The following is a 26,698-nucleotide window of genomic DNA, read 5'->3' as shown; positions in this document are numbered from 1 at the left end:
AAAAAGAGTAGAAATTGAATACTGAGAGGAAAGTGTGAAAATACGAGAGATGTATAGCCAAACGTTATTCCAGAATTGAGAAACAGAAGGACATAAGAATAAAAGATGAAAGAGGTTAGCGTTGGGGGCAGAGCACGTCCAACAATTAGACTCCGAAGAGGAAGAAAAACGAGCTAAAGAAAGTGGAGAGAGATATAATCTGTGGTACAGGTGAAACAAAGATTGAGTGAGGGAAGCAGAACGAGAAATTTTCAAAGATGTGGACCAAAATTTATCCCATAGGGCAACGGACCAAACACAACCCAAGTCCGCCTCCCAAGAGAGTTCCAGTTTAGATTTAAGGCGATCAGGATTAGGAGATGAAAAGAATTTATAAATGAGAGAGGCTTTGGGAAGGGTTAAAAGAATTTGGATAAGAGGAGCTTGGGAAACAGAGGAAGGGGAAGAAGGAAGAGAATAAAAAATATCAAGGATAAGTGTAATCAATGTGACAAACTTTTGCAGAAAGGAACGAGGACAATGAAAGGACATCTGAAATTGGGGAAAGGAACAAGGAGACACTCCGTCAAAAAACTGGTTAACCCATATGATGCCCTTCGATCTCCAAGAATTCCAGAAGATAGGCCTATTATTTATAAGGATGAGCGAGTTATACCAAACCGTTGAACCAAGAAACGATTCCCGAGTAGTAGGTGTAGAAGCGAAAAGAGGTTTTAAAAGAGAAGAGGTATGTTTAAACAAAGGAAATGACATGTGTGGAGCCTTGGCAGAAAAGCATATGAACTCTTCAAAAGAAAAGGGCAGCAACAATGTATGTTCGATGTGAAGCCAAAGAGGAGCCAGAGGAGAAGGAACTGACGTAAGCCATCTGGACGCCTGACGAAAAGAAAATGATTTATGATAGAGACGAAAGTCTGGAAAATTGACGCCACCATTGGACTTGGGTTTACGAAGCTGTGCCAAAGAGATTCTAGATTTCTTTTTGTTCCAAAGAAATCCTGACAAACAAGAATCAAGACGTTTAAAATAAATTGCAGGGATGTGAACGGGTAACATAGACAAAGTATAAATTAAAATGGGAGCTATCATCATCTTAATTTAGTCCAATCGCCCCCACCAAGAGAGAAAGAGGGGGTTCCATGAGGAAAATAATCGTTCAATACGAGACAAAACCGCAGACATGTTTAGAGTAATTGAAGAGGAAATAGAGTTGGAAAACCATATTCCTAAATATTTAATTTTGGAACTATTCCAAGCAAATCCAGTAGAGGAAAAGGCATGAGGGGTGCAAAATTTTGTAAGAGGAAGAATTTCGGTTTTATCCGAATTGATTTTATATCCCGAAACCCGTGAAAAAGAGTCAAACTCAGACAGTAGGGAAGGAATAGAAGTTTCTGGAGCAGAGATGAATAGAAGGATATCATCTGCATACGCAGAAAGTTTCAATTGGTCATCACCATAAGGAAAACCTAAAATGGAGGTATTGTTACAGATAGAAGACAAAAAGGGTTCAAGGGCAAGAACAAAAAGTAAAGGAGATAAGGGGCAACCTTGACGGACACCTCTCTGAAGAGGAAAATATGAGGAAACCTGTCCATTGACCAAAACCGAAGCTTTAGGAGAAGCGTACAACAAAGAAATAAAAGAGATGAAATGAGGGCCAAAACCATGCCAACGCAAAGAAGCAAATAGAAAAGACCAATCAACTCTATCAAAGGTTTTCTCTGCGTCAACAGAAATAGCCGCTAAGGGAATAGAAAGAGAAGAAACTTTATTTAAAACATTAAGGAAAAGGCGAGAATTATCAGAGGTAAGCCGGCCTTTAACAAAACCACATTGTTCTTTACCAATGAGATGGGGCATTAGAGGATCTAAGCGTAAAGCCAGTACTTTAGCAAACAGCTTATAGTCCACATTTACTAAAGAGATCGGGTGGTAGTTCTTGCAGAATTTGGGATCGCGACCTTCCTTGGGAATAAGACATATGGTGGCTTCTTGGAATGTACCTTCTGCCTTACCCACCAGACAGAACGATTGAAAGAGAGAAAGAAGTTTGGGAAGTAAAAGGTCAGAAAAGTGCAGATAAAATTCAACTGAAAAACCATCAGGACCTGGAGTTTTACCTTTGGTGAGAGTATTCAAAGCCGCAGAAAGCTCATGCAAAGAGAGATCAACTTCCAGATCTGGGAAACTAAGATGAGAAGTTGAGGGTTTAGGAAGGTTGTCAAAATAAGCTTGGACAAGAGAGGGAGAAGGAGAAGATTCCGGTGTGTAAAGAGTACGAAAAAAGAACTGAAACTGGTCAAGAATATCCTGAGCTTTATGCAGTAAAGTGTTGTCCGAAGAGTAAATAGAGTCAATAAAAGAGCGCTCCTTACGTGTTTTAAGATAATTAGCTAGAAGCTTCCCTGCCCTATTGCGACCGCCATAGTAACGAGCACTACTACGAAGAAGCATCGAGGAAGCATTATCCGTAGTAGATTTATTGAATTCTAGCTTGGCCCGAATAAGCTCCGGAGAGACCGAATTATTAGGGGAAGAGTAGAACTTATGCTCCAAAGATTTAATATGGGCTAAAATAGATTTCTGCTTCTGAAGGAAGCGTTTGTTCTTCTTGGAGACAAAATCAATAACAAACCCGCGAGCGGTAGCTTTAAAAGAATCCCAGAGGAGATGTGGGGAGATATTAGGAGTGTCGTTTAACAGGAAAAAATCAATAGCAAAAGAACGAAAAGAAGAGGAGAAAAATGGATCAGTAAGAAGAGAATTGTTAAATCGCCAACGAGAGGGTTTGGGATGCGGAGGAAGGAGGTCAAGATCCGTTACAATAGGAGCATGGTCCGAGATGAGTATAGGTTCCATAGAAGAAGATAGCAGGCTTTGTGATAAGGAGAGAGAAAGAAAAATATAGTTGAGGCGAGAGAAAGTTGAGTGAGGAGGAGAGAAAAAGGAAAAGTCAAGAGAGTCAGGATGTGAAAGCCTCCAAGAGTCAGTGAGACGTGCTTGAGAAATGGTATCTAGAAATTGTTTGTGAGGTTTGTGAGGTAAGAACCGAACCGTTGACTTACGGTCAAGAAAGGGATCTACAATCTGGTTACAATCACCACCTAGAATGAAGAGATCATCTTTATGTTGAATACATTTGCTCGTAATGGAAGGCCAAAAAAGTAAGTCAGTTTGTGTAGGGGCATATACATTAAACACAGTCAGAGGAATAGAATTAATTGATAACTTAGCTAATATCCATCTACCATCAGAATCTGTTTCTTGTAGTAAAACCTTACATTTTAACTTTTTATGACACAAAATGACAACACCATTCTTCTTATTGATAGAAGGAGAAAATAAAACCGTACCCACCCATCCGCGCTTCAACTTGAGAGATTCAGCCTCAGAGAGGTGAGTCTCTTGTAAAAGAACTATGTCAGGGCTATATGAAGAAAGGTGGGAAAGAATCCTCTGACGTTTAATGGGATTGTTAAAACCTTTTACATTCCAGGAAATTACTCTGAATTTAAACACTGGAGAACATTAATAGGAACAATACCTACAGCAACAGATAAAAAGAAAGGAAATGTCAAGAAGTGGAAAAGAATATAAGCTAGATAAAAGGGATGAGGTAAGGCAAAGAAAAGAAAAATAAAAAGTACAAAACTGAAACATAGCCAATAAAAAGAAAAGATAATAAGACAAACAAAGAGAGAGCGAAAAAAAATAATTAATAGAACGGACACAAAGGGAAGAGAGAGGAAGGGTAAAAAGAGAAGAATAGAAGAAGAGACAGTACAAATCCAAAAAGGACAACTGAAAATAACATACCTGAAGGGGACATGAAGAGGATAACGGGGCAATGGAGAGACAAAACAAGAACGACCACCCGGAACCAGGAGACCAGACCGCACCAGGACGAGAGACGAAAAGGACGAACCATGTAAAGGAATAGGGGAGCACACCAATCGATCTGGATAAGAAAAATAAATACAAGAAACGCTTATAATGACACGACAGACCATCAAACAAATGAAAGGTGAAATTAAGAACGGGATATAAAAGAGAGTTAAAAGAAAGAAAACCAGCAAAAGTAGCAACAGACAATGCGAGGCAACGTAATAGAAACTATGTAAAGTTAGTCAAAAGGCAAATTAACAGTATAATAAACAAGGGCAATATAAAAACATTAACAGAGAAAACCTGCAAGAAAGAAAGGTAGAGTTAAACATTCAACCACAAGCAGAAGTAGAAGTATCCATGCCAGCATTAGCCTGAATGTGAATAAAATGTTTAAGTTCGGCAGGGTCTTGAAAAGTCCAAGTCTGATTTTGATGAGTGACTTTGAAGGTGCAGGGATGGAATAAGCCATATCTGGCACCAAGAGAGCGCAGAGGGGCACGAAGGCTCAAAAACTCTTTCCTTCTTGCTGCAGTAACCGTAGAAACATCCTGAGTAAGAAACACCCTCTGGCCCAACCAGGAAACTTGGCGTTTGGATCGGGCCGCAGAGAGGACTAGAAGTAGATCTGTGAATTTGAGAAAAAGAATAATGACACCTCGAGGCTTAGTAGAAGTTGATGAACGAGGACCAAGTCTGTGAGCCCTTTGGATAGTGAGAGAAGTTGTAGCAGGCATGTCCAAAAGTTTCAGGAGGAAGGAGGAGAAAAACGAGACAGGGTAGTCGCCTTCCAAAGACTCAGGTAAACCATAAATGCGCAGGTTATTCCTCCTATTTCTATTTTCCAAATACTCAGTGTGTTGCTGGAGGGCAAGAACGGATTTTTCCAGTGAGGAAATACGTTGAGAGTTAACTTGGATCTCTGAAGTCTGCTGCTCCGCGGAAGCCACTCTGTTTTCCATAGTCGACCATTTCATTTAAAAAAGCTGCATTTTATTATTGGTCTCCTCAACAAACGGTCGTAAAGCACGTATCTCTTCCAAGAGAAGTTCCATGGAGATGGGAGACGACGACTTATCTAGAGGAGGAGAGTCTTGTTTCAAGCGTTTAGATGACGTGGTAGGAGGAGAGGACTTACTGGAAGATGGCTGGGATGAGGAGGGACGATTAGGGACTGGTGACGCCATTTGATCTGTGGTAGAAGACGAGTCAGTAGTTGAGGAAGAGGAAGATGGTGCTGAAGAAGAACCTTTCGAGGGCACAAAAACAAACTTCGGGTTGCGTAACTTGCCCATAGATATGTGAGCAGACAGACTGTATAGTAGATGAAGGGAGTATTGCAGCACAAGCACAAGCAGAGACGTGACTAGAGCATGGAAGTCCCCACTAGCAATAAACAGGTTGAATATGTAGGAGCCACAATATGAGAAAGGATGGTGCGTAGCAGAGACAAATAAAAGTAGGAATATGAAAAAGTTCCTACAGACTGGTGTATTAGCTTTGTGTAAAACTGATCCCAAGTATCAGAATTGAAGAGGCGCAACACAGCAGAACAGCACGACCTTTGCAAAGATTTGTCAATCAATGGCAACTGAGGAAAGATTCATGAGAAAGCCAAGAGCCAACAGAAAAATCAATGAGGCAGCGCAGAAATCCGCCTGCGCACTAAAAATAAATCCACCCTGGCGGAATGGAGAATGGGAATCAGTTGGTCCTCTTAATGCCTCTTAATGCCTCTGACAAAGTGACTCAAAACACAGGAGCTTTAGTTATCATCCACGCCGTCTCAACTGCGCTGCGCTACTAGTGAAGAGCGAAATAGGATTAATACCATGAGGTTCTCACTAGCTTCCAGCTAAATCCATAAAGATTTTGTCAGTAAATACCAAACAAAACCACAAGAGGGCAATCACAGATCAGTCAGAAGCTCACTGCATATTACAGCAAGTGTCAAAATGCAGAAAAGAGCGATTTTATAAAATAGGAGGCATCAATACTTTGTAGCTAACATTTCTCTTGTCATAGCAGTATGAAGGCATAGCTTTGTGTGAGGAAAACTGAAGGAAAGAGGTCACGGTCCATTCACAGAGCGAGCCATGAAACAAAAACAAAAAAATTAAAAATAGGAGGAAAGCACATTTAGATGAGCATTTCAGCAGTTGAAGCATTCCGAGTGAGGTGGCATTTCTTTGAAGTGATGATCCTCTGTGAGGAATACATGAAACGTCGGGCACAAGATGGCGGTCGCGAGCGCCTCACATAACGTGCCGTTTATCACAGGCAGATTTAGGCAGGAATGCGAGCTTAACGCGGTAAAATAAACATGAAGTTAATCTCAGTGGAAATTCCGACAGTCAATTCTGTCATTGAAATCCTCCGAAGAGTCCTTGCATCGGTCCGCTTTTAGTAGTCTCCTCGATATCGTCCCGGAGCAGTACTAGCCGGCCGCCATTCTCGTTGGCACTCAAGCCACGCCCCCCAGTGTATTTACTTTTTAAATCGGAAAAATACAAAAAGTAGTTCTTCTTATATGTAACTAATTCTCCTTGCTGTCGATCATCGCTGCCAGGCCAACATCTATGCGCAGCAACACTACTGCAAGTTGAATTAAAAAAGAATGAGATTTCCATTAAAAAAAAAAGTGCACCTGTTTGAATTGCAAATGTGAATATTTTCAAATGTCTGTTTGTGTGCATTATACAGGACTGCATATGGTGCTAGAATCTGGCCAGCATCTGAGTTTGAGTGTACCAACGTAAGTTTTTTAAAAACATAAAACAAAACATAAATATTAATAACGATAAGCATAAATATGGAAGAATACAGAAATGTAACAAAACAAATAGGTAATACAAACAGTATCCCTACCTACGAACTAATTGGAAGAAATCATGTGGCTCCGCCTGTTTTTCTTTATCTTTGCTCTACTCTATGTTTCTTGTCAAGATGAATCAAGGTTGTAGAGCCTGCTTCAAATATTGTCTGCTTTCAGCACTCACAGAAAAGTCAAGATTTAACATCTTTCATGAACTGACATGTCCCCGGGTGAGTTACACGGCTCTGCAGATTCCAATGCTTTATAATTCTAAAATGAGTATTTCTTAGCTTTGTTAATCTACGTTTAGCCTCGGATTTAGTACACACGCAGAGAACGGACCTGAGCATATTCCAATCAATCCCCATGATGTCCTGTACCCCACCTGCCTCCTAAATACTGGACTGACAAAGAACAATGAGATGTGCAGCGTAAATGAAGCTCCAACTCCTCACCCCCTACTCCACAACAAAGTTTGCATACACTTCCCTCGGATCATTGCTGTGACAAGAAAAGCCTGTAGTACCCACAGTCTTGGCAGACATAACACACCCTTGTCCAATCTACGGGAGGGATCATTAAGCAGCTGCTACACTTTTATGAAAACTATCTCTCATTGAATCAAGTCACTAGCACACACTTGCTTTCTTTCATCTTCTAAAAAGTAGCAGTCATCATCTATGTTGACCCTAAAATATATGTAACCAGCAGATTTACTTATTCCAGACCTCAATTTACTGCTATGATCTCCCAATTAACACCTCTTCAATCCCTCCATTACTCTATTCAATCCAACTAACAGGCTCACATGTACGTTGCTGAAATTTACTTATACCTCCCTATACTAATATTATACTCATATTTCCCTATATTAATTCCCCACTAATCCTTTTGGGTTCCAGAGTAGCGTGTTACTCGCCGAAAAGCATTTCGACATCTCGTCAGGGGTAGTGAGTGCTATATAAATACAATTACAGTAAGTATTTCAGTACACGCACTGCACCACACCAACCTCTCAGAGGACCCACTCCACACACCCGCATGCACCTTACGGCATTTTGTCTCAAAAGATCTCCGCTAAAGCGACCCTTCGGGGGACCCGTGGGGCATTGCAGCGCCGGCCCAATGAGGAGCAAAACGCCTGATGATGAAGCATGACATGTGAGGGTGTGTGAGGGCATCAAGAGACAAGACTTGCTCTTCCCTCTCACTAGTGGGTCTTTATAAAACCTAGGTCTACTTTCCTCTCCCTTTCTCTTGTTTCCCCTGCCCCCTTTTTTTTGCATTGAGTGTTCAAAGACTTGCACCCCTCAAACTGGAACAGTGCCTCCCCCTTTTTGATTCAAGCAGATCCGAATAGCCCATTCATGGAGTCATTCGAAACAATGGATAACAGAACCAGAAGAATACAGAATCAATACTTTTATGTAGTACAATAGTGTTTTGCCCACCTAGGTGTGGACCTAGATCTTAGGGATCTCCTAGGAGCAACACCATCCCTTTCACCCCTTTGAGCATCAACTTGAGGGACCAATACTTCCCTATGAGGAACAATTCTGTCCGTGCTCCAGGTTTGCCCATTAGCAAGCTGAACTACATTTCTGCCCACTTTAGTTACCTTTATGGGTTCTGAGAATCTTGTGACCTCCCTTCTACGTGGTCTAGGAAGGTCTACGCGAACCCTATCACCTTCTCTGAATGTACGAGATTTAACATGTTTTGTTACATCATACCTGTTCTTGTACTTGGATTGGTGATCAGCGACTCTTTTGTTAATCTCGTCGCGATTCACAACACGGGTGTTCTGTCTTTGCAAAGGAGGTGAGAGTCTGGTTTTGGGAACTCTGCCCTTCAATGAGCTAAAGGGGGAACCCCTGTGACCAAATTTGGGGATGTACGATAGGCCCAAAATGTGTCTTGCAAGGCATCTTCTGCTGAGATTCCTAAGATCTCTGCTCGCTATAGACACTCTTTTACTAGGCGGTTCATGTGTTCCACCGACCCATTCGCACGGGGACAATATAGAGCTGTTTTGTGATGAGTAATGCCCATTTCCAATAGGAAATCTGTCATGTGTTCCGATGTAAATTGTACCCCGTTATCAGTTACCAGGATGTCCGGGATACCTTTTTGAAGAATGCATCTTTCAGAAAGCTGATGAGTACCTTTGCATTTATCTGGTGCACACACTTATAAACCACCCAGCGAGTGTGGTAGTCCACCATGACCAGTATGACGCGTTCTTTTAAGGTTTTTAGGTTGAGGGGACCAATAATGTCGAGGGCTAGTTTGGACTACGGACGTTCTGGCACTGTAACCCTGGGACAGAGGGGGTTTCCTTGCTTGATGTATTTTGTCTGAGCGGTTGCACTCAAGACAGTCCCTCACCGTGTGCTCAGCCATGGCATCCATCAGGCCATCTGATTTTGTTTTTTGTAAGGCTACGCCCTAGTTGACCGATATGGGCTAGGTCCACAATTTTTTGTCTCAGTTTTACCGGTGGAACAATTTTCTCTCCCTTACAAACTGTCCCCTCTTGAATGTTCAATTCGAGATTTACACCCCAGTAACCGCTCAACGGAGTGGTGACCTTACTTTTCACATTAGGCCACCCATTAACAATAAGACTTTTAAGGGCCTTCATTTCCACATCATTTTGTAAGCACTCATCCCATTCTTCTTTACTAAGACAAGACAGTTTGAGTATTATTTCATCAGATTCAACCAAGGTTACACAGTCATCAACATCAGATGGTGAGCGAGAAAGAAAATCAGTAAAATGACGCGGGTAAGTAGGAATAAAGTCCTTTATTCTTGAACAGCAATGACAGGAGGAGCCGCACCTCCGACTCGGAGAACAACCACCTCCAACTGACAAGTATTCCGTTACCCTGGTAACATTGGTTTTATCTTGGTTACACAGCTTATACCAATCAAAAGAAACATTTCTTTAAGAAGATTTCTCATGTGAAAGGATTTCTCAGAACATTTAGGAATAAACCTTGAATAAAATTCAACTAAACCCAAGAAGGACCTCAGTTGATCCTTGTTTTTTGGAATATCAAAATCGTTAATAGCCTTAACAAGACTGAGTTTAGGTTCAATGCCTTTCTCAGAAAGTTTGCACTCCAAATGTTAAATTTCAGAAACACCAAATTTACACTTCTCAGTACTGAGAGTCACACCTTTGCCTTTTAATATGGACAAAACATGATGCATCCTGTTGTCATGTTGGATTTGATAATTGCCAAATACTAATACATCATCCTGAAAAGCAAGAACACCTTTGACATCTTTAAACATGCCTTCACCCACCCATTGAAAAACCGCGGAGGCTGAAGCTAGCCCAAAAGGCATGCGCTTGAATTGAAATAAGTCTTCAGGGGTAATGAAGGATCTCAGGTGTCTGCAATCAGGATGAAGATTGATTTGATGGTAAGCTGAGGTCATATCTAGTAAACTGAAAACTTTACCACCTTGCAAAACGGAAAGCATTTCAGTGATGTTGGGCAAGGGGTGGTGATCAATCCAAATTTGTTTGTTTAGGTCAATCAAATCCACACACTTTCAAAGGATTCAATGACCCCTAGAACACAAAGTTTCTGTAACTAAGATTTTAACTCAGAACTCAAGGCTAAAGGGACTCTTCTTACTTTGTGAGAAACTGGAGACGATTCTTCAACAATTTTGATCATATGGGTATAGCCCTTCAAAGTACCTAACCCACTGCGGAAGACCTCAGGAAACTGTGACTCCCACATGTTGAATTTAGAGACAGGCATAATCGGTAAGTAACTGTCTCTTAACACAACTTGATCAGGATTGTTTGTTCGAGTAATATATCTAAATTCTTCTGATCATACCAACCCAATAAATATGAGTCATCCATAGCTATGTAAATGACCTCATTGGAAGAATTGGATTGGAATTTGAGAATGGCAGAAAATTCACCGACTTCATCTATGGTTTTGCCACCGTAGCCTACAGGACGCAACATAGAATTGGGTGCCATTGAAATGATCGTGCCAAACTTTTTCACTCAATAAGGTATAAGGTGAACCCGATTCTGCCATGACTTTTACATCAATGCCATTAACATTGATCGTACAATATGGTCTAGTAAAATTATTTAAAGAAACTTGACAAACAGAGTCATCAACAACAGTATTTTTGATCAAGATTATTTCATCATTGTCACCTGAATCTTGAGCTCCCTCAACAACATTGTTTGGATTTATTTCTAACACTTTTCTCCTATTCTGAACTCTATTTGGGGCTCTACAAACTTTTGAGAAATGACCTTTTCGCATACATTTGGCACAAGTTCGGTCCCTAGCAGGACAAAAAACAGCATTTCCTAAATGATGGACTGCCACAATGGTAACTCTCTAATTGTCTGAAAGTAGATTTTGTAACGATATTATCTGAACCTTTAGCAGACCCAGAAGTGCTTCTGGAAGCATCATTCTTTTTAAACTTGGAATATTTGGACTCGACTGCCAAGACCTCCGAGGTTTTGTTATCAGAAACAGTTAGTTCACTCATGAATGACGTGGTGCTTTCAATTCTAGAAGCAATCTCTACAGTTTTCTCTAACGTTAGATTGGGTTTAGATAATAAGGCTTCTTGAACCTTCTTATTATTAGTTTTCTCCACTAATTGATCATGAATCATTTCGTCTTCAACGTCCTTATAGTCACTTGAAACAGCAAGAATTCTCAATGCCTCAACATAACTGGCAGCTGATTCACCAGAAATTTGAACTCTTCTGTAAAATTTGTGCCTTTCCATGATGACGTTTTATCTTGCCTTGAATCTTACATCTAGTGCCTTTAATGCCGAGGCATATTCATCAACTACAAAATCTCCTTCTTTTTCACCTTGACTAACCAAAACAGGATCAGAAGAAATATGCTTGAGAATTTTACGACCTTTGTTACCCAAACAATGACGAAGAACAGCAAACTTCTTTTTATGTGTAAAGGTATCACCATTTAAAGCATCTAAATATGCCTCTAAAGCTTCTTTCCACTGTTCCCAATCAGATTCAGGAGTAGTAGGATTTGGAGAAAAGGCAGGCGGAGGTACAAGTGAATTTTGCCTTTTGGAATTAAATACAATAAAAACAGAATACAATGGAATGAAAAGCTGTGTGCATGAGCGTAGAAGTAGCGTAGCAGTGCACGTATGAAACGGCGTGTATAAGTGTACACACTGAGCTGCGATGAATATATGAGATGATAAATGCTGTTGCGTATCAGCGATGAAAACACAATACGCATTGTAATGGCATGAATAAAATTGCTCTGAAGAACTGTGCGTATCAGTGTGCAGAGATACGCTGAACAAAACTGCGCTGAAAAACTATGCGTATCAATGTACGCTAAAATGCCATGAGAGTTCCAGTGACTCAACGGAGCAGCTGAGTAGATGAAGGCTACGGTTGCCAGGATACAGAAGCTCCAATGCTGTGCGTATCAGCGATGAAAACACAATATGCACTATAATGGTATGAAACAAACTGCTCTGATGAACTGTGCGTATCCGTGTACAGACATACGCTAAAATGCCATTTGAGTTCCGGTTGCAGAATTCCAGACACTCTTAGCAGAAACGTAGCGCAGGTGAACTCGGCGGTAACTCAACGGGATGGCTGAGCAGATGAGGCCTTCGGTTGCTAGGATACAGAAGCTCCAGGCAGACGGAGACCACTGACACAGCGTAATGCGGATGACGTCAGCAGAGTCGGAGGACACGCGCAGAGGCAGAGCGAGGAGCTCAGGTGCTCGAGACACGCTATAAAGTTTGAGAGTACTTACAGCTGCAGATGCAGGTAATGCAACCTGAATCGACCTGATGGAAAATACGTGGACACTTCGGTGGAGGATTCCAAGCAGGTGGCAGCGGATGAGCCACAACATTCGCCAGGCAGGCAGCTGAAAACAGGATGCCAATGTGGAACACCGCGTGAGGGACTCGTCCTGTCCCAGTAACTCGTCGCCACTAAAAGGACGCGGGTAAGTAGGAATAAAGTCCTTTATTTTTGAACAGCAATAACAGGACGAGCCGGACCTCCGACTCGGAAAACAACCACCTCCAACTGACAGGTATTCCGTTACCCCGGTAACATTGGTTCCATCATGGAGCGAGATGGAACCCAACAATCAGCTACCACATTTTTTTAACTTGCCATAAACTTGACCGTGAAATTGTACCCCTCCAGTCCAAAGATCCATCTTGCGATCCTCGGTGTGGTTTTATCAGACCCCTTTGTGGTGAATGCATACATGAGGGGTTTGTGATCGGTCTTCACAGTGAAGGGAATACCCGATAGGAAGAAACTGAAATGTTTGATGGCCCAGGCACATGCAAGTGCCTCTTTTTCCACCACGTTGTAATTAGCTTCTGCTCCTTTGAGGGTGCGAGAAGCAAAGGCAACCACCTGCTCCTTGCCGTTGACAACCTTGGTGAGCTTGGCAGCCAAATCTTTATTACTGGGGTCAGTGCAAAGAACAGTGGTCCTCGCTTTGAGTAATACCCTCAATGGCTGCACAATACTAGCATAGTAACGGACAAACTTAGCTTAATACTCAGATAACCCCAAAAATGATTTAAGGTCTTCAACACACGCTGGGGCGGCTGTATTCTGAATGGCATCAACCAGGTCAACCTTTGGCTTTATTCCATCTTGAGAAATAGTGTGACCTAAGTACTCTACAGATCCTACCCCTATGCGACACTGGTCCTTCTTCAAGGTCAGGCATGCTGCCTCAAGTTTGGCCAACACGCTCCTCAGAATGGTATTATGCTCTTCCAAATCTTTCCCATAAATGAGAATATCATCCCGGAAGCACAGGGTACCTGGGAGATCCTTCAGTACATGTTGCATGATCCTCTGGAAGGCAGCGGCTGCTGAAGCCAACCCAAAGAGCATGCAAATGTACTGGAACGCCCCAAGAGGAGTTATGAACGAGTCAGGGTGTAGCTCTACCTGGTGGTAGGCGGATGAGAGGCTAGCACACTGAAATAATTTGCTCCTTTGATTATGGTAAGGACCTCATTTATGCGTGGCAAAGGATGCTTATCCACCCAGATGTTATCATTTAAGTCCCTCAGGTCAACGCATAATCTGACGCCTTGGTGGTAAGAACGATTGGGGCCGACCACTGTGAGCTTTCTATGGATTCGATAACCCCTTGTGACAAGAGTTTGTCTAACTCAGCTTGGAGGGGTGTTTGCATCATGTGTGGTATGGGCCTGACTTTGTGAGCCATTGGTCTAGCATTAGTTTTAAGCTTGATGGAGTGTTGGTAGTTTTTTAGTAGCCATAGCTTATCAGTAAAGACTTTGGGAAAGTCATTACAAACCTCTGTGCCCCCCACAGACGGGTCCACTAAGAGAACCTGGTAGGGACTATTAGGGTCTAACTTAATACTCAGTTCCCTTTGGTGATTCCGCCCCAACAAGCTGGATCCTTTCTGCGTGATGTAGATTTTGCCAACAGTACTCCTCCCTTTAAACCCTATGTTAATGGTAGTCATACCTATGAAGGTTATGGGGTCCCCATTATAACCCCCTGGATGAATGTCGGGAAGCTGCATGTCCTGTTGCCACGAGGGAACAGTTTAGTAAGCACCTCAGCTTCCACCAAGGTATAGGGTGAGCAAGAATCAGCTAAGACGGTCACCTCTCTTTTATCCAAAGTGATGGTACAAGACGGGAAATCATTTGTTTTGTCACCACTTTGTAGTTGAAACACATGTTTGGTTTCTTGGGGAGGTTCCTGTTCAATAGACAGTACAGCTTTGGTACGTTGATCCTTACAGACCCTGGGCAAGTGACCCCTTCTTCCGCATTCGTGACACGTAACTTATCTGGCGTGTCACCCTACATAATTACCCAGATGACTAGGGCTACCGCATCTGTAACATTTAAGCTTGGTGCCTGCGGGAAGAACATTGGGTACCTTATTCTTGCTCTCCTTGGTGACCTCTTGTTTACTTATAGCATTAACATCAGCGTGTTTGTCCCCATCCTCCTTCATTGCTACCATGCAATCTGCAGTGTGCTCAATACCAACTGCTAACTCTATGGCCTACTTAAGGTCAGAATTTGCGACTAAGAGCCTCTCCTGTATTTTAGTGTTGTTGGTGCATCTTACCAACTGATCTCGAATGAGGGAATCTTGTAAGGCTTTAAACTCACATGTATTTGCCAGACCCTTCAAGACCGCAATGTAGGTTTTTAACTTACTCATTCTAGCCCTGTACCCTAGAAAAGAACTTGTGCCTTTCTAAAACAACATTGATAGTTTTACCAAAATGCTTTTCAAGTCTGTTAACTGCGACTAAGTAAACATTGTCATCATCGTCGCTATCTTCATCCACTTCTGCAGATGTTGAAATGTTATCATAGGTTTTACGTCCTTCGATCCCTAGGTACAAAGTAGGGTATATAGTTTTCCGCAGAGAGGAGAATCTCTCCCCACAAATTGCGATCAGATATGACTCCATCAGTCCAAACCATTTTTTCCACGGTAAAAGGGGCTTCCCCACTTCATTGAGGAAAGGGAGTGGTTGGGACATATTTGTAGTGGCCATGTTATCAATGCTTTGCTTGTTATATAAGTGGGAGGACAATGTTAGAAACACAACAGTAACACTTGGTTGACCACTGCAGAGACTGGCTCCCACACAGTGATGGTATACAAGCACAAGGTGTGCCAGTCAGCGTGAGGTGGAGGCAGTGCTGAAAGAAGGACTCCGCAGAGAAGAAACACTTCTGGTGAAGCTGTGCCTGTCAGCTTGAGGCAGGCTGCCAAGTTGCGGCGTGAAGCTGGATTCAAAGAGCCAGAAAAAAATGCAGTGTCAGCTGTGCCTGTCAGCGTGTGAAAGGCGGAGACAGGCATGTTGGAAAAAAAGGTTAACATGATGTAGCTCTGTAGTTGGGCCAATAGACTGACAAACTAAGGTAAGAATACGTTGTCAGCTGTGCCTGTTAGCGTGTGGAAAACGGGAACAGGCATGTGAGAAGATATTAGCAATGGAGATGCAAGGGTTAAGCTCATCGACTTCCTCGCCCAGGAACGCCTACAAGGGCCATCCCTGCGCTGCCCCGCCTCAGGGAGTCTACGCGCTGGAAGGGAGAAGACTGCGGGAAATGCCGGTGCCTGCCGATTTTGTGAGGAGGCGCCACTCCCGGCGGTGGCCCGTTCCTTCATGAGCGACGGTAGACTTCCACACTCCTGCGTACTGTGCTGCGATGGCTGGCACCTCCCCCTCACGCCACGATACCAGTGCAGCTGTAGCACCTAACGGGGAGACGGGCCGACACGCCGACACAGTTTGCCAAGTGAGCGGTACCAGTTGGCGGTAATTTTCATTTTTCTAAGCGGCGGCGCCAGGCAGCAGCAAGATCCCTCACAGGCAATGGCACTTCAAAAGGAGACTAGCTTTTGCAACTCACAGCCTCAGTTTCCCTCACAAACCGCCCCTCCACAGTGCTGCATTCTCCTTCTCAACTGCGGCACATGGCAAAGTTATTCATGCCCCTAGACAACAGTCATTTACAAATATAGCAGAAAAAGCATTTCGCTTTAAGACATGAGATAATTCTCTCTGCTGCGGACTGCAATCTTCATGGATCCTCTTATGCATCAATAAGTGCCTAATCACAACAAGGGTGATACTCCTTGTGATGGGTAGCAAGCACTCTGACTTGCAATGCAGTCATCAACGTGATTCAATCGATCCTTTCATGCGGCAGCATCTGACTCATGTAAGACAAGTACTCACTATTTTCCATATCAGGTTTGAAAGTAGCAGCTGTAACTGGATTACTTATTGGGAGTGATGGTGAACCGTCCCCACACGGTTGTTCGTCGCCAGTGTTACAAAGAAGAGACGAATTACAGTAACGTGAAGAGTCTTCTTTATTCGTTCCTTACACCATCACAGGTTCCAGTCAGCTGAAGTCAGCTGTGGAATGTTCAACATGTCACAGATTGGCATATACCAATGGGGTGGAGGGAGAGATTTGGCGGGGCATAACAAGTGCAGATTATAACACTAAAACCATATGTTTCTGTCTAGTTAAATCAATTATTAAAACTAGTTTGAAATTCAAGCAGTTACCTTTATAGGGATACATAATGAGTTTGTGAGGTTTACCCCATTTTTAGTGACTTTGCTCATTTGAATAAATCAGATTCTTTTAACTTATTTAGGCCAACTATCATGTTTCGTATCTCTAATTTATCAACATTCTTCTAAAGCCTTAAGCTTTTTCATATCTGTCCAATTCACTTGGCACTGCTAGAAGAGCAATATCCCATTCGATCAATATCTGTGTGACATCATCTGCAAATAAGTTTATTTTATGGGTGTCTTCACTGTTAGAAATGGGGCTCTCTAGTTGGCAATGGTTTGCATCTTTGTCCAAGTAGGGAGCCTTGCTTCTACATGGGTAAGGGAGTGGCATCCTTAGACAACCCCTGCTCCCCACCTTGGTAGCTTGGCACGAGCAGACAGGCTTATCTCAGATGCAGTGTGTAGGAACCTGGGTTCACCAGGCCCTAAGGGCGGTAACGTGGCGCGAGCTGGTCAGGCAATCAGAGGGCTATGTGTTAAGCAACCATACACCACACGCTTCTCATGGACTAGAGTCACACACAATAAGGGACGCCACACCGTTTAAATTATGCAAATACTTCAAGTTTATCCAAGTATAGCTGGTCAGTTGCAGTTCAGGAAATAACAAGGTAATACATGAATCATAATACCATCGTTCAGTACATGCGACACTCTGGGTGATATCTATGCAGTGCCTAACCTCGTTCATGTACCCACGCCCGCGGGTTAAATGCGGGAGATTCTAGCGCCGTGCGCGCTTATGTAAAGTCTTTCCCTGAACAGGCCGTCTAACACAGCGTACTACTTGTAAGGGGGAACATTGGGTTCAACAACATGGCGCCTGTCGAACTGAGCGCTCCTCGTGACCACTGGCCCCTAGTACTGTGAAGCAAGGCACATAAAACACAGCGCTACGCGCAATCAGTTGCATGTGGAAACGTTTGCGTAGAACAGTTATCACAACGCGTTACTCGTAATCAGTTGCATATCATTACCTTTGAGCAGAGCATATAACACAGTGCGCTACTCGCGTTCCTGGGCAGGTAATTACTTTCGAGCAGAGCATATAACACAGTGCGCTACTCGCATTCCTTGGCATGTAATCTACTTTCGAGCAGAGCATATAACACAGTGCGCTACTCGCATTCCTTGGCATGTAATTTACTTTCGAGCAGAGCATATAACACAGTGCGCTACTCGCATTCCTTGGCATGTAATTTACTTTCGAGCAGAGCATATAACACAGTGCGCTACTCGCATTCCTTGGCATGTAATTTACTTTCGAGCAGAGCATATAACACAGTGCGCTACTCGCATTCCTTGGCATGTAATCTACTTTCGAGCAGAGCATATAACACAGTGGGTTACTCGCAGTCCCGGTCTCTCCGGCTGGGGAAGCAGGGTCGGTGGCGTGAAGCGCCACACGAGGGTAATGTCAGTCAGTTCTTTGGGCGGCTTCCAGCGGGGAGGGTGACCGGACTTGAGGAGCGGGTCCCTATGCTCCGGTGCAGTTCACAGAGCACCGCGCTCAGTATTACCAAAGGGGGGACACGGACAGGATCCCTCGGCGGGGTCTCTCCGTCGCGCAGGCAGGGGAGGGGACTCCCACGGAGGGGCAACCCGGGCCAAGTGCGGTGTGGTTTCCAGACCAGCAGGGGGCGCACCAGGGGGGATCTCGGCCTCCGGGCTTACCTCCGTCTCGGCGTCAGCAGGCGTCCGTCCTCACGACGTTGGGGGAACTCGGCCCCGACCTTGCGCACCTCCTCACACGGCTGCGACGGCAGCGACGGGGCCCCGGGCTTCGCCTGGGCCTCGCGACACAGCAGGGCACTCCTCCAGGCCTCCAGGCCGCGGCGGTGAGCGCGCTGGCTTCGTCGTCGCAGGGGGGGGGGCTCAAATTAAGGATAGGGTAAAGTGCTCAGCAGAGCACACTGCCGGGGGTCCCAGACCAGGGCAGGGAGCGCGGGGGTCACAGCGCTAGTACCTGGTCGATCCCCGGTGGCTTGGCAATCGGTTTAACAATTAGTTCAATAGGTTAGCTTGGACACGCAGTCTCAGCTCTGGCATTCAAGGCTTACAGCTCGCTCTTGTCATGCAGTCTCAGTTCTTAAAGTTAGGTTTCAGTTCTCAGTTGACAGATGAAGTCTTTTGGCGCAGATGTATCTGGCGCCCTTAAGGGGTTCTGTTACAGGGGTAGGGATGGAGAGGGCGACTAGGTCCTTCCTAGTCAGGCTGGCAGAGAGTCTCTGGGTCCTCCTACTACTGGGCAAGATCAGTGGGATTCACAGGGCACCTCACTCACTTAAGAGGCAGTATCTAAATCCTGTCACTCTCAGAGGCATAAGTCCCTGGCTAGGCCCTACCGCCTACACTCCTGGTGGATTCTTCCAGCTCTGCTTCACCCCAATGGCCAACTCACCACAAAAGTTTCCCTCCCACTCTTAAGTAGCCCTAGGTCAGGTGACCTCTAGCCAAGGCGGCAAAAGTAAAACCCCACCTCCCTTCTAGAAGGTTCCAGCTTCTTCCAGGAGCTTCCCCACTCTAACTATGGGACAAAAAGGCGGGCTGGTATCGCAACATTGTTGTGGGTCCCAGCCAGCTCCTGGCAGCTAGGGTGCTACTATGAAAAACGACCACCCTGCAGTAGCAGGGGTCTGTGGCAGCCATCTTGGGAGAAGGGTGCACCTGCACCTTAACACTGTAAAAACGAAAAAAATGAGGGAAAAAGGGCCAAGTCCAACACAGTGTGTAAAGCATGTGAGCACAAATACAGTAGCACAGTGAAAACACCACACCAGTTTAGGAAAGTAAAATGCTACTTACCCAGTATGCATTTGTTTTTGGCATATAAAGCTGTAGATTCATATGCTTTAGCATAGATCGCCATCTGGTGTTGGGCCCGGATGTTTGCACTTTGTTTTTCTTCGAAGAGGTCTTTGTAGTCACAAGGTAGGTGACTCCTCCTTTCGGTGATAGTGCGCATGGGCATCGACTTCATCCCCAGATTGTTTTGCTGTAAGGGTGATAATGGAGTTAGTCAGAGTAGAAAGAGATGGCAATGTATAGTGTATCTAAGTAAGATAATATTGCAACAGATAAAGGTACCCGGGGAGGCGGGTCGGTGCATATGAATCAACAGCCTTATATGCCAAGACCAGATGCATATTGGGTAAGTAGCATTTTCCGTTCGAGGCATATGAGCTGTAGATCATGTGCTTTAGCATAGACTATACAGCAGTTATGTTCCCAGCGGTGGCTTACCTGTATCTGTTGCAGTGGTTTGAAATAGTGTTAAAAATGAGTGGCCCACACTAGCTTGTTGTTTTGCTAACTCATCTACACAATAGTGCTTTGTGAATGTGTGTGGCATAGACCATGTTTCAGCCTTGCAGATGTCATCTAAGGGTATGTTCCCTTAGAATTCCATAGATGCCCCTAGCTTGCACGTAGAGTAAGCTTTATGGGGAAATGTTAAGGTGCTTTCAGCTTTAAGGTAGCATATTTGGATGCACTTAACAATCCACCATGCAATACATTATTTTGATATAGGATTGCGGTGGTGAAAAGGCAACAAAAAGTTGTTTGGTTTTCCTAAAAGATTTAGTTCTTTCAATGTAATAAAGTAATGCTCTTTTAAAATCTAATGTGTGGAGAGCACGTTCTGCCACTGAGTCAGGTTGGGGAAAAAACACAGGTAACTCAACATACTGGTTGAGATGAAATGCAGAAACGACTTTGGGTAAAAATTTGGGGTTAGTCCTTAGAACCATTTTGGTGAATTTGTAAAAATAGTTCTTGTATGTTTTTTTATTTTTTTTTATTGGCATTTTCATACAAAAAATACAATAAAACAGTGGCATTTCTTACACAATACTGTGATACAGTCTGATCTGTCAGGTAACCATAAAGCGTTAACAGCTCATTGGGCTTTTGGTAGGCAGTGAATTTTGGTATTATCTTGATTCGCTGGGATTCGACCATACTACAATACATCAGTAGGTTGCACAGACAGTTCAATGGAACCATTGGCTAAAGAGGAGAAAGGGTAGGTATCACATGTATCTGTCTTTTATACATTTGGACTGAGGGCATCCCGGTACCCCCCAGAGTCTAGTGTCGTGCAGAGCAATCACTACGGTTCTTGTATGGTTAATGCCTGGAGCTCACCAACTCTCCTAAGAGATGTGATGGCTATGAGAAAGGCTAACTTCCATGTTAGAAATTGTAGTTTACATCGGTGCAACGGCTCAAATGGTGGACCCATGAGTCTTGTAAGGACTAGATTAAGATTCCACACAGGAGAAGGTGGAAGTCTAGGAGGAATGATTCTCTTGAGTCCTCCCATAAAGGCTTTGATAGCGGGTACATGAAACAAGGACAAGTGTTGTCTGTTTTGTAGGTAAGCCGCTATTGCAACAAGATGCAGTCTTATTGATGTATATGCTAAGTTAGCCCACTGTAGGTGTAACAGATAGCAAAGGATGTTTTGAATTGAAGCATCAAGCGGATTGATTTGATTGTTATTACAATAAATTACAAATCGTTTTCATTTCACTGCATAGCATGCTCTTGTGGTAGGGCATCTAGCCTCTTTAATGACTTTCATGCAGTCTGGCGGTAGATTGAGGTAGCCAAATTCTATTACTTCAGGTGCCAGATTGCAGGGTTGAGTTGACTGGGACCTGGATGACTTATCTCTCCATGGATCTGAGTGAAAAGCTTGGGGAAAAGGTGTAATGTTTAATATGGAACTACTGATAGTTCCAACAGGGTTGTGAACCATGGTTGTCAAGCCCATGTGGGAGCAACTAGGATCATTGTGAGGGAATGTTGCTTGAGCTTCCGAACAATTAATGGAATTAGCGGAAGAGGTGGAAAAGCATAAGCAAATTTCCCTGACCAATTCATCCATAGCGCATTGCCTTTGGATAATGGGTGTGGGAACCTGGACACGAAGTTTGGGCTAATTCTGGGTAGCCCCACATCTAGAAGAATGGGAGTAGTACTTGAGGAGTAGTTCCCATTCGTGGATCTGTTGTCTTTGATGAATGAGCAGATCTGCAATTTGATTGTTTACTCCTGGGAGATGATCTGCAAGGAGATATATTTTTGGAGGTATGGTGCATCTCCATATGCTTTGAGCTAGGTGTGAACGCTGTAGAGAGTGTGTCCCCCCCCCGTTTTGGTATGTAATACATTGCGGTCATATTGTCTGTACAAACTAGGACAGCTTTACCTACTAGATGTATCTGAAAAGCTTTTAATGCTAGAAAAATTGTTAGCAACTCCAGATGGTTTATGTGGATTTGTTTTTGTTGTTGAGTCCACATGCCCGGAAGGGTATGTTTTTGAAGGTGAATGAATGAATGAATGAATGGAAACTTGTAATCGCGCTACTTAGCCCGAAGGCATCAAGGCGCCTAAACAAAACAGTTCGAAAAAGAGGCAGATCGTATCTAAGCGTAGGCCTTGGCAAAAAGCCAGGTCTTAAGGGCCTTCCTAAAAGCCAGAGCCGATGGAAGAGATCTTATCTCCAAAGGCAGGGAATTCCACTGCCTGGGAGCAAGGGTTGAAAAAGCTCTACCTCCCCACCTAGCCTTACGTATCCTGGGCACTGAAAGCAGAAGTTTATTTGACGACCGGAGAGTTCTGGGGGGAATGTAGGGGACCAGCAAATCCTTCATACCCCCAGACCGATTGGTTGCCAAGGCTCTATAAATCAAAGTCAGGGACTTAAAGGATATCCTGGACTCAATAGGGAGCCAATGCAAGGTCCTTCTTGCCTGATGAGTCTTGGCCCGTTTAGGCAGGTCCAGGACCAGTCTAGCGGCAGCGTTCTGCACCATCTGTAGACGGGTCACCAAGCCCTTATTGATGCCCAAATAAAGAGCATTGCAATAATCAAGTCTGGACCCAATCAATGCCAGGACAATTTGTTTCCTGGCCTGGAAAGACAGATAGTGCCTGATCCTCCGTAAGATGTTTATCAGTCCCCAGCAGGTGGAGATGGTCCTGCTTACCTGTTGATCCATCCTCAAAAGGGGATCGATCAAAACGCCCAGATTTTTGGCCAGGGTCGACGGTGTAGGGCACACCCCCATAGAGGGCGGCCACCAGTCAGCTGACCAGAAATCCTCCTTTCCCCCGAACACCAGAAACTCTGTCTTATCCCCATTGAATTTCAATGAATTACCCACCATCCATTGAGCGACTGCCTTCAAACAGTTTTTAAAATTGGAGGCAGCCTGGATAGTGGGTTGGGTAAAGGACAGCAGAATCTGTGTGTCGTCAGCATAGGAGATAACCTCCATCCCAAAAGATCTAATAAGCCTGGCCAGTGGGGTAACATAGATGTTAAAGAGGGTCGGACTTAAAGCCGACCCCTGAGGGACCCCACAAAGCACAGGAAGGGATGGAGACAGAAAATCCCCCAGCTTTACCCTCTGTTCCCTCTGATTAAGAAAGGATGTCAGCAAACTAAGTGCTGTGCCCTTGACCCCGATCTCCCTCAGCCTTGATGTTAATACTGAGGGAGACAGGGTATCAAAAGGTGAGCTCCCCAACCAGTGAGGGATGCATCTGCTGTTGGCACTATCTGTGGAACTGTGTATGAATGGCCACCCTTTGGAAAGGTTTTGTGTATTCCACCACTGCAGAGAGCGATGAGTGCGGCCGTCCACCAGATCGATTAACTAACCTTGAGCCTGGTTTCACTGACATGCTAAGCATCCCTGTAGGGGACGCATTTGAAGTCTTATGTAAGGAACAATTAGAATGTAAGACGCCATCATTCCGATCAACTGCATCGGGCTGGTAGTGAGTGCTGTGGTTGAAATTGCGATATTAGGGTTTGTATGTTGCATATTCTGACTGAGTTGGGGTACGCTAGAGCTTTGTAAGTGTTTATTGTGGCTCCTAGGTACGCTTGTGTGTTGGAGGGTTGTAGATGAGATTGACAGTGAATCCCAAGTCGTGAAGCAGCTGAACTGTTTTGTGAGTGTGGTGTATGCAGCTGTGTTCCAAGTTGGCTTTCATTAGCCAGTCGTCCAAGTAAGGAAAGACGTGAATGTGCTGTCTTCTTAAATGAGCTGGTACTACTGCTAGACATTTGGTGAGGACTCTTGGTGCTGTAGTTACCCCGAATGAGAGGACTTTGAATTGGTAATGTTATCTGTCCACCACAAACCTGGTATAGTTCCTGGGAGAATGGGAATATGGAAGTAGGCGTCTTTTAAGTCTAGAGTGGACAGAAAGTCGTCTTGCTGAAGCAATGGGAGCACTTGTTGAAGGGTGATCATGTGGAAGTGGTCTGATTGAATGTAGAGGTTTAGTTGTCCGAGGTCCAGTGTGGGCCTGAGGAAGCCGCCTTTTTTTGGAATAAAAAAGTATAGGGAGTACACACCCGTTCCCTGATAACGCAATGGAACCGGTTCTATTGCATGCTTGTCTAACAAAGAGAGAACCTCTTGTTTTAACCGGGTGAGATGATCTGGTGACATTGCACGCGGTCTTGGAAGGGTTGTTGGTGAAAGTAATGGTAAGTTCCAGGAGGTAATTGACTCCCAGACAGGTAGGAACTGTGAGAGATGTCCCCCGACAGGAGTGGAATGATCGGTGGGTAGTGGAGGGAAGTCACTGCTTATTGGCAGGGGAAGTGCGGGTGGAGTTACCGCTGCCTCTTCCCTTGTTATTATTTCCTCTGTAACCTCCTCGAAAATATCCTCTGGAGGAGTTAGATAGGTTGTTTCCTTTGTAAGAGGAGGAGAGATTTTCTGACGATAGTGTTTTTGAGCAACCCCTGTAAAAGGAGCGATGAAAAGAACCCCTGCTAGAAGGTAATTGTAGGGTTCCCATGGATTTAGCAGGTTTTGTGTCTTCCTTCATTATTTTTAATTAAGTATCAACTGTTGGCCCGAAAAGATGCTCTTTATCAAAGGGTTGATTAAGTATGGAGGATTGTACCTCTTGCTTGAATCCAGAGATTCAAAGCCAAGCATGTCTACTCAACAGTATGCTAGTGTTAATAGCACGAGAAGCTGTGTCCGCTGTATCTAGGACGCATTTTATGGAAGTGTTGGTGATGAGTTTCCCTTCCTGAATGAGGTTGTTAGCTTTAGTTTCATACTCCTCTGGCAAATGTTGCATGAGTTTTTCCAACTCTTCATAGTGGGCTCTGTCATAGTGTGCTAACAGATCCTGAGCATTGGCAATACGCCAATAATTAGCGGCCTGTGAGGCTACTCTTTTACCAGAGGCATCAATACATTTAGACTCCTTGTCCAGAGGAGGAGCGTCGCCTGTAGTTTGAGAGTTAGCTCTTTTGCGGACGTTAGATACAACAAGAGAGTCTAAAGGTAACTGACCTTTTATATATATAGGGTCTGTAGGAGCAGGCTTGTATTTTTTTATCCACCCTTGCTCTAACTTGGTCTTTAAATACCTCGTTTGTATGTTTCAACATGCCCTTTAACAAGGGTAAAGTGTTAGTATACCTTTGTGAGTGTGTTTCTACAAGGATCTAGAGGGCATGAATGTAGCTCCACCCCATGATAGTGGGCAGCCAGGTTGATAAGTTGTGCAAAGCCAATATTGTCACCAGGTGGGGAAGGTCTGGAGGGATACAGGTCAGGGTCATTAGGTTGATCTGGATCCTTTTTATAATCATCCCAGGGATCAGTGTCCTGTGGTATGTCCGGATCTTATAAATATGTAATAACTGGGTGATTGGATGAGTGTAGGTGTAATGTGTTAAGGATAGGAGAAATATATATGTAATACCTGGGTGATTGGATGAGTGTAGTGTTAATGTGTAAAGGAAAGGAGATGTATATAGGTAATACCTGGGTGATTGGATGAGTGTAGGGGTAATGTGTAAAGGGTAGGAGAAGTATATATGTAATACCTGGGTGATTGGATGAGTGTAGGGGTAATGTGTAAAGGGTAGGAGAAGTACATATGTAATACCTGGGTGATTTGATGAGTGTAGGGGTAATGTGTAAAGGATACAAGAAGTATATAGGTAATACCTGGGTAATTGTATGAGTGTAGGAGTAATGTGTAAAGGATAAGAGAATTATATAGGTAATACGTGGATGATTGGATGAGTATAGGGGTAATGTGTAAAGGATAGGAGAAGTATATATGTAATACGTGGGTGATTTTCAGAGTGTAGTGGTAATGTGTAAAGGATAGGAGTAGTAAATATATAATACATGGGTGATTGGATGAGTGTAGATGTAATGTGTAAAGGATAGGAGAAATATATATGTAATACCTGGGTGATTGAATGAGTGTAGTGGTAATGTGTAAAGGAAAGGAGAAGTATATATGTAATACCTGGGTGATTGGATGAGTGTAGGGGTAATGTGTAACGGGTAGGCGAAGTATATATGTAATACCTGGATGATTTTATGAGTGTAGGGGTAATGTGTAAAGGATAGGAGTAGTATATAGGTAATACCTGGGTAATTTTATGAGTGTAGGAGTAATGTGTAAAGGATAAGAGAATTTTTATAGGTAATACGTGGATGATTGGATGAGTGTAGGGGTAATGTGTAAAGGATAGGAGAAGTATATATGTAATACCTGGGTGATTGGAAGAGTGTAAGGGTAATGTGCAAAGAGTATGAGAATTATATAGATAATGCCTGGGTGATTGGAAGAGTGTAGGGGTAATGTGTAAGGGGTAGGAGAAGTATATATGTAATACATGGGTGATTGGTTGAGTGTAGGGGTAATGTGTAAAGGATGGGATAAGTATTTAGGTAATACTTGGATGATTGGGTCAATCAATCAATCAATCAATCAGGGAATTGTAAGCGCGCTACTCACCCGTGATGGTCGTAAGGCGCTGAGGGGGAGTATG

Source organism: Triturus cristatus, chromosome 2_1 (assembly GCF_964204655.1).
Source record: "Triturus cristatus chromosome 2_1, aTriCri1.1, whole genome shotgun sequence".
Taxonomy (NCBI): Eukaryota; Metazoa; Chordata; class Amphibia; order Caudata; family Salamandridae; genus Triturus; species Triturus cristatus.
Note: the sequence above shows the minus strand (reverse complement) of the source record.